The sequence below is a fragment of the Oncorhynchus mykiss genome, chromosome 10 (genome assembly GCF_013265735.2).
Source record: "Oncorhynchus mykiss isolate Arlee chromosome 10, USDA_OmykA_1.1, whole genome shotgun sequence".
Classification (NCBI taxonomy): domain Eukaryota; kingdom Metazoa; phylum Chordata; class Actinopteri; order Salmoniformes; family Salmonidae; genus Oncorhynchus; species Oncorhynchus mykiss.
The window spans coordinates 14,787,293-14,796,834 of record NC_048574.1 but is presented as its reverse complement, the minus strand read 5'-3'; the positions used below and the strand labels follow the sequence as shown (position 1 = coordinate 14,796,834).

The following is a 9,542-nucleotide window of genomic DNA, read 5'->3' as shown; positions in this document are numbered from 1 at the left end:
ACTGGTTCAACTATCTTCCCTGATTATCTATTTTGGAAATGCAATACACTTTCCCTTTGTCTCTCTCTCTTTCTCCCTCCCTCCCTCTCCCTCCTTCTCATTTTTCTCTTTCTCCCCATCTCTTTTTCTCTTTCTTGCCCTCGATCTCTCTCTCCCTCTCACCATCCCTTCTCACTTTCTCTCCTTTCTGTCTCTCTCTCTACCTTTGTATCTTGCTCCCCCTGTCTTATCTCTCTCTGTGTGTCTCTCTGGTCCTCCCTCTCTTGTCTCTCTCTCCCTCCTTTGTATCTCTCTCCCTCCCTCCCTCTCCCTCCTTTGTATCTCTCTCCCTCTCCCTCTCCCTCCTTTGTATCTCTCTCCCTCCCTCCCTCTCCCTCCTTTGTATCTCTCTCCCTAACCTCTCCCTCCTTTGTATCTCTCTCTCTCTCCCTCCCTCTCCCTCTCTCTCCCTCCTTTGTATCTCTCTATCTCTCTCTCCCCCTCTCCCTCTCTCTCTCCCTCCTTTGTATCTATCTCTCTCTCTCTATCTCTCTCTCTCTCTCCCTCCTTTGTATCTCTCTCCCTAACCTCTCCCTCCTTTGTATCTCTCTCTCTCTCTCTCTCTCTCTCTCTCTCTCTCTCTCTCTCTCTTTCTCCCTCTGTTGTCTCTCTCTCTCTCCCTCTGTTGTCTCTCTCTCCCTCTCTGTGTCTCTCTCCTTATGGTGGCCTTCTCTCCTTATCCAGCATGCAGCAGTCTATGGCTTGCACTGTTAATAAAATTATTTATTTTCTTGATAAATGTTACATTGAGCATAAATATTTCAGAGCTGTCCTCATTCTGGTATCTTGTAAGGATTGGTAATAGCATCATGCGTTGTGTCTCGTGCTTAACAACAATGGTTCATTGAGGGAAAGTGAGAAGGAAAGAGGAAGTGAGTGGATGGAGATTTTAAAAAGAGATGGTTCAGTGGAGGAGGTTAGCCTGAGATGGAAGTAGCCTGAGTTTGCCTCTTACCATAGATCTAGTATCAGAACACACAACCCTATATCTTGACCTTACGACAATTCCACAGTAACAGAATTAAGGTGAGACTCAGATACCAAACAAGAAACACTGATTTCAAAGTTTAACAAACCATACTTTGACAAATTTAAACAGTCATTTATTTTTTTTAAACGCTGGAAAAACTGTGCAGATTCAAAGTTTTGTAACAGAATAATCAGTTGTATTCTGTTACCAAATGTTGAGTCTGCACAGTTCTCCCTGTAAATGTGTTTTCCATGGAAATGGTTAAAAGTAGTCCTTGTACATATGGTTATATGGTTTGTTGAACTCTGAAATCAATCGTTTGTGTCTGGTATACATTTTAAAGTAAAAAATCTGAGTCTCACCTTAATTCCGTTACTATGGAATTGCCCTAAAGTCAATATATGGGATTGGGTGATCTAATACTAGATCTATGGTAAGGGGCAAACAGAGAGAGAGAGAGAGAGAGAGAGAGAGAGAGAGAGAGAGAGAGAGAGAGAGAGAGAGAGAGAGAGAGAGAGAGAGAGAGAGAGAGAGAGAGAGAGAGAGAGAGAGAGAGAGAGAGAGAGAGAGAGAGAGAGAGAGAGAGAGAGAGAGAGAGAGAGAGAGAGAGAGAGAGAGAGAGAGAGAGAGAGAGAGAGAGAGAGAGAGAGAGAGAGAGAGAGAGAGAGAGAGAGAGAGAGAGAGAGAGAGAGAGAGAGAGAGAGAGAGAGAGAGAGAGAGAGAGAGAGAGAGAGAGAGAGAGAGAGAGAGAGAGAGAGAGAGAGAGAGAGAGAGAGAGAGAGAGAGAGAGAGAGAGAGAGAGAGAGTCTCAGCATAATCCATTACAATGGAATTGTTCCATAACCATTGGGAGGATAGAGAAATGTGACCCTGGGTTAGCAGATAGGAGCCACCAACTCCATGATGTTAAGAGGGGCTTAACCATGGAAACACCTGACGTTACTGATGTACATTAGGTAGACTGCTGTAAAATTAATGTTCATAATTAATTGTATCCTGACAGATTGTCTGGACTACAATGTATCATTTCTGAAATGTGTTCTGATATGGCAAAGCATCTGTCCCTGGCATCTAATAGCTTTTGAAAAGTAATAGCATGATGTTGATTAGCCATTGATGCAGTAATTTAATAAGGGTCTGTGCTGACAGATTTGGCACTGCTATAAGAGGGTAGAGAAAAAAGCCTGTCATATCAATGACAGTGCATGACTACCAATGTAATGACAGTACTGTTTGCCAAGTTTAACAAATAAAAGCAAGTTCATGTAAGTAGAATGATGATATTAACTAAGTGAACACATTGGTAACTTTAACACTGAGAGGAGGAATAGGCCGACCTTATGTTGGCATTATAATGCATTGTAAGACTTGGCATAATAATGTATGAGCAAGCCCCTTAACGATTATTATAAAACAGTTTTTCATTTTCCGTGGCTACCTGCCCAGTTGGGGTTCACAGGTCAAACATGCCACGTAAACGTGGACACAAGTGTCGCTCGTGGCGCGGAGTCTGCAGATATTTGTATGCAGCGGGTGACGTCAAAAGAAGTGTAGACTAAAGCTGTTGAAATAGGGCAAGCCGGTAGTGAGAGGCACTCAGAGCTGGAGAATGGAGCACCGCTGCTAGAAGTGGGAACATCCAACGCATGCTTATTCGCGAGCCTAATTCAATAAAGCCCGTCACACACGAGACTAATCTGCAACCGGGCTGAGGCTGGAACTAAGAAAGTCGTTGAGCACCATATCGTACATCTATCGTGGCATATTTGCTGGCATATTTATTTTTCATCGCAAGTGGAATACGACAGGTAAGAAGGCAATTGTGTTTGAATGAGAGAAATTGACAATTCTTGTTTGATAATTTAGGGATGCTTATATGTTGCGTGTTATATGGGCGTTTGGTAATATATGCGTGTGATTGGATAAGACAACTAATGAATGAAGAAGACAAATGCGACAGGATTTTTTAATCAGTTTTCTGAATAATTGAGAAAATGTGTATTAATTATGCAGTATAGGCTACTCCAACATTCCCTGTCACAAAAATAGGTTTTAACCCATTTAAATGTAATTCTCAACACATGGGTGGGATGTCAATGACATTAATGGTACTATAATACCATACCATTATAAATGTTGGGGTAGACTATTCTCCTCGGACACAGCAGATTTTATAGTTAATAACACGTTCGTTTTAGGTTGACTAGCATACGTTACCAATATTAGTATAGTCTGTCAGATAGGCTTCTACTACTGCGGCTTTCTTAACGGTTTATGTTTTAACTTAGGCTATCAACACAGATTTGATTTATTTTCCCACAGTTTCACAAAAACATGTTCTGGCCGGGAAAGGTTATACTGGCCCCGTTTTTCTCTGTCACTGAATTCTGTTTGGATGCCCTGGATGTGGTCAGCATTGTACTAAAATAATATCAATGGGACACGCAGCCACATTTCTGCATCCTAGGTCCGTAGTGTGACTCATTGGCAGTGCACGATGGACTCTCCTGAAACAGTCGGCAACCCTACTGTATTTGTGTTCAATTGGAGGTGAATCATGAAACGTGCATGGTGAAATTCCTGAACAGGAGAAACGCACGGGTCTTGCGCACCGAGGCAGCGTCAAATCCGTGTGGCCATACATTCTGTACACTCTCCAAAACCACTATAATTTTACAGTCAGCCTGTAGGCTATAGCTTGTAGCTGAGAAGTTGGAAATCTGTGAGAAAACAGTGTATAGCAACGTGTATGGCTATGGTGTGTAGGAATGACTTTTGCGCACTGTATAGCGGTAACAATGGAGCTGTCCATGGTGCTGAAATAAGTCCATTCACTCCTACGGGTTTCTTTCAGTCACCGCATACACCGTGGGTGGATCTCCTTTCATTTCAAAAATAAGTTCAGCATTCAGAACACGACGTGCCTGCCTGCAACTACCTACAACTAATTTAGAGCCCTATACGATTGAATGACGACCTGTAACCTTGTAACCTGTCATTTCTGCACGGTGTCTCAGAAAATGAGCAAGGAGATGCTCGCTATGGCTTAGCCTAGGCTGCTGTATTTTCTTTACCCCTATCTATATTCCCAGTGTTCGTAGCCTATAGCACAACTTAAACTGCATCACGAAGTGACTGACTTGCTGACTGTTTGTTGCGGCTGAAAATCTATTCGTGTCAATAACTTCTTAACTGACATTATGGCTCCGTGTCCCATAGATTACTACCGTTGCAGTTCCATGGAAAATAGGATATAATGACTCATACACATTTATATTCCTCTCCTCCAACACGAATGGTTAGAGTGGAAGTTAAGCTCCTTTCCAGGCATTACCTTCATAGAGATACATTAAAGTGTCCTTTATTTTCCTCGGACAGGCTCTCTGATTTCTTCTGAGTCTTTATTATCCCCGGATTTAATTATCTGATTCCCTCAAAGGTGTTCTCTTACTGCAGCGGGGAATACATGTGCCATTATATTTGTGGTACAGTTCTGCAGAGGGAATGGAGGCCTTTGATTTTTTATTTTTACCTTTATTTAACTAGGCAAGTCAGTTAAGAACACATTCTTATTTTCAATGACGGCCTAGGATCAGTGGGTTAACTGCCTGTTCAGGGGCAGAACGACAGATTTGTACCTTGTCAGCTTAGGGGTTTGAACTTGCATCCTTCCGGTTACTAGTCCAACACTCTAACCGGCTACCCTGCCGCCCAGAAAGGCTAGTCGCTAGCTGATTAGAACTAGAACTAGAAAATAGTATGATGCTACTCTGTTATTGATCATTGTTGGTAGAATGATGCGAAGCTTAAATTAAGAGTGGGTGTTACATTTGAAGAATTGCTTATTTTTTGTGATTTGTTTTGCCAGTCACTGTTTCTTTTCACTGCTCCTGTAATACCATGTTGTTGCTAGAGCACTTAGTTTGACAGATGGGACATATTAGTGAGAGTACCTTTGAATGCAAATGTAGCAGCATTTATTTTTCTATTTGCATTTGCTATTCTTCTGGAGTGGAAACTGATTTACTTAACCTGATTGTTATTGAAATCATTCTAATCATATCTATATGGAACCAATATCGTTATCCAATGTAGTTAGGTCAATGCTACTATATCTCTCAGTTGAAAACAAAAAAGAATGCAAAAATAATACATATATATTTATTTTTTGGGCTATAGTGCTTTTAAGTCTACAACAGAAACATACATAGTTGCATGTAATATAATTCAAATCACTTTGATCCTTGCTAATGTGCAATAAATGTGTTTGTATAATACATTTACATGACTAATCTATTGACTCACACACCGATATAGAAACATGATAGAAATGACGGGTGACTCACTGCCCACAGTGTGCACTAGCAGATCAAACATGTCTTACTGAGTCGACCAGACAAGACGACTTGTTTACTTAACTTATGAAATGACGTTAACAACAGATTTAATAAAAACTGAATGGCTTAGCTACCGTACGACATTGTATTGAGAATATATTGAAAGCTTCAACATAATGAGACTTCAACATTATTACTTCATGGCTATAATAAGTAAGACTCTGAAACATAAGAGACCAATATTAGATGTTCTTTGCGTTTATTGCGTTTTCCTAAGCTCACTGGATCCATTGCATGGTGAATGGCTTGCTGGTTCTTCACTTGACATTCTGATCACTTTTGTTGAACTTTTGGAATGACCTTTTCTACTGCATTACATTTAGAGCCAGCGGTTTGAGCTCAGTGCATGGCCAATACTATTGGAACAAATAGTGCTGTGTGGCTGGCTTGCTGTCTGAATCACAGAATCAGATGAGAGCAGTGTAGGAGGATTGTGATCGGTTGCTTAAATTCATATGTAATAGAGAGAGAGAGAGAGAGCTGCACTTCTCCTATGCCAGTTTCACTTGAATAACACTGGCATATCAGAATATCAGCAAGTGCAACTACTTGATCTGCAAGACAAGACCACCCGGTAGTACGTTATTGCTGAACTCCTTTCGTCTTGAAGTCGTGTAATATCCTGTGGGGGTTTTCTACTTCTCTGGCTTTAACAGGTCACGGTGTGTATCTCTCACTAGCTGACAAGCTGTATGCGAGCTTTAACACCCTTAGGCTATAGACCTGGTCACAGAATCTTGTCAAAGGAAAGGCAATGTCAGCCACGAGAGCAGAGAGGCCCTCTCTCCAGCGAAGTAGGCAGGTGTCTTCTATGGAAGGGAGTAGGTTCTGTCTTATTATTTTCTGGGCCCTAGAGCTCTGAGTCTCTGTTCTATAGAGATAGAGCGGGGACAAGAGAAATTGTCAGACAATAATTAATTGTAAGGTCTCCCAGAAAGGCTAGTCGCTAGCTACTGAGAATCCTAGTTCCTAGGATTAGAAGTGCTTGACTCTCAAATGATGTTGGATAGCAAGTGTGTCATTAGTGGTTATCTGTGTGCTGTTAGATGTGAAAATGGAGTTACTTGGAGAATTTGCTAATATATTTTTGCTTCAAACAATTCTAAACTATGATGATGACCAAATGAGATTTTGCGTTGTTGTAAACATTACTCAGCATATTGAGTAATAACATTAAACAATACACCCATCAGAACTGCTGGTATAGGCCTTGCTGGTATAGGCCTTGCTGGTACAGGCCTGTCAGCATGCAGTCATGGGCAGTGTCCACAATCTTGCTTGCCTATTACTTATTTAAATTGCATACTGTGTACAAATCGTACTACATACTATTTAGAACGTACTGTTTAGTAAAACACGAAGGCAGTAAGCAACAAATCTCAGCATAAACCCATCCTACTCAGAATGGGTCATTTAATGCGCAATTGTGTTGATTCCCTCCAATCGTTCATTTTGGAACAGCTAGTACCCTCAATTGATTATCAGCTGTTGTCATACGCAGATTAGTGTTTTTCGTCAGGAATCTTGTTCTGGAGGCAGCTCTGCACTACCTGGCACAGCCACAGTCATAAAATCTGATTTTAAACCTAATCTTAACCCTACACTTAATCACACTGCTAACCAGAATCCCTAAACTCATTTTGTTTATATACATTTTTACGATATAGACAGTTTTGACTTTGCAGATTGTCCATCTAGCGGATATCGCTTAGTTCATCCCAATAAACGTCAAATACACGTGGGTCTCGAAAAATGATTATCTTCCTCAATAGTTTGCAGCAAATTCTATTAGATTAAAAACCGAAATGAGTACGACATCCGGGCATTTAAAGCCTGCTACATTTTTTTCACAGGCCCTGAATGCCTACTATATAGAACGCAAGTATGGGTATTCGGACAGAACCCTTTAAGCTCAATACACTGCTTTAGTGTCTGGGGCATTATGGGAAATATATGGGCCATCTGGTTACTGCCGGTTTACTGCCATTCTTGTCTCTGTTTCAGAGTGCTGGCGTTAAGGCGCTTACACAGGCAAAGATCTCATTGACTTCAATGGAAATAGGGCGGCGGGCGGCAAAATCGAGGCGGAGCTGGCTTGTGGCGTCAAAAGCAACAAGCAAAGCGCGCCAGATAGGGTCCTGAGCGCTGGGGGTAACAATACCTCGAGTTTCATTGTATTTTGGCGGGAAGCAGCTGTGAAGCGAGCTGTGGCCTATTGCTTGTTTGTGTTTATGAGAATGTTATTAACAATTCACCTGACACAAGACTGAATCCAAACATTACACAGTTGATTTTATGCGCAATTTACTTTAACTGTACCTTTCGCCGCATTTGATGATAACCAAATCTGAAAAATATTCTCGATATATTTAGTAACTTGATTTGAATATGTGTGGTTGGTGCAACATAAGAAAATATATTTTTAAAGGGTTTGATTGAGAGGACTAACTAGTGTCTCCAAGTGGCCACACACCTCTCCAAGGTGTACACACAGTTAAAGTATTTTCAATGTACCGATGACTCAAAGAAGGGTATTCAACTGTAGTTAGGGTTACATCCAATTGGCGACAGTTTTTCATGCGAAAAGTCTAGAATCCGCATAAATAAAATTCGCGCATTTTCTCTCCCACCAGTGGTACGTTTTCACCAAATGGAAATGTGGTCGATAAAAATCACCGCATGGTGACGTAGTGCACTCAAAATGTACTTTTTCGCTTACATTTTCGTGTACCGAATAAATCGGTTTCCATCGCATGTTAAACTCTACCGGTATCCTACATGATGAGATTATTATGGATAAGAGCGAGAATTTTTTTTATTTGACAAATGGCTGTCAATATTCGATCATCATGTCACCGAAATAAGACCCTCGATACTTATTGGAAAGGAGCATGAAGATCACCGTGCGCTTTCACCACCCTGTGGTCATCATCATTTATTTAATCTGTAGTCTAATAAACTGCATGGTTTCACCAACCTGTGGTCATCATCATTTATTTCATCTGTAGTCTAATAAACTGCATGGTTTCACCAACCTGTGGTCATCATCATTTATTTCATCTGTAGTCTAATAAACTGCATGGTTTCACCAACCTGTGGTCATCATCATTTATTTCATCTGTAGTCTAATAAACTGCATGGTTTCACCAACCTGTGGTCATCATCATTTATTTCATCTGTAGTCTAATAAACTGCATGGTTTCACCAACCTGTGGTCATCATCATTTATTTCATCTGTAGTCTAATAAACTGCATGGTTTCACCAACCTGTGGTCATCATCATTTATTTCATCGGTAGTCTAATAAACTGCATGGTTTCAGGAGTAGTAGTGAGAGGACTACACACCATATCATCGCGTGACTCCAAGTTAACTTTCCACCGCCATTTCTCGCATAATTAATTTTACAGACACTAAAAGATACCACAATGTCGAACTAACACATTATCTGTTGGCAATTATAAAGTTCTACCGCAACTTTCTGTTTCCATCACAGATGTGGTGATTTTTTTTACACGGTATGACTATGCGTATAAAACCTGCGGATGGAAACGTGGTTATTTAGGTACTTTTTGAGCTCCAAGCTGTTGAGGGACGAGAGCAACCACACCTGTAATTGTTTTGTTTGGAACACAGCGGAGCCCTGCATCCCTGCCTTTAAGTGTATAATTTGAAAGCTTGTTTTATTGCCAACATGGCCAGCTACATTATTAAAAATACAGTTTTTATAGTGTTAGGCTTTCAAAAGGCAATTCAGAGAAGCAAATCGTAATTTTGGTGTGCATATAATGTTATGAGTGCATTCAGAATCGTGGTTTGCAGCAAATTTTATTCACAATACAACAAACGCACTGTGGCTCATTCTGTTCAGGACAACCCAGAGTATAACGCCATGTCATCTTGTAACTGTACATCAAACATTGTGATCATAAACGTTGACCTTGTATATTACATGAGTTTTAGGATATGGAAATGTGAAATGCACATTTGGCATTACGGGTGTTTGGCTTATTTCTATGACATCAAAGCAATGAACCAAAATATAAATGCAACATGTAAATTGTTGGTAATGTTTCATGAGCTGAAATAAAAGATCCTGGAAATGTTCCATATGCACAAAAAACGTATTTCTCTCAT

At 40.6% G+C, this 9,542-nt stretch overlaps 1 protein-coding gene across 2 annotated transcripts in view; it reads left to right on the top strand.

The window, feature by feature from the left end:
* Nucleotides 1-2,584: 2,584 nt before the first annotated feature.
* The window catches only part of LOC110533380 (follistatin-related protein 4), a 237,142-nt gene continuing 230,184 nt past the window's right edge, over nt 2,585-9,542 (top strand). For both annotated transcript variants that reach the window (XM_021617518.2, XM_036989741.1), the window contains exon 1: nt 2,585-2,817. The gene's annotated coding sequence lies outside the window, so the exon portion shown is untranslated. The remainder of the gene's footprint in view (nt 2,818-9,542) is intronic.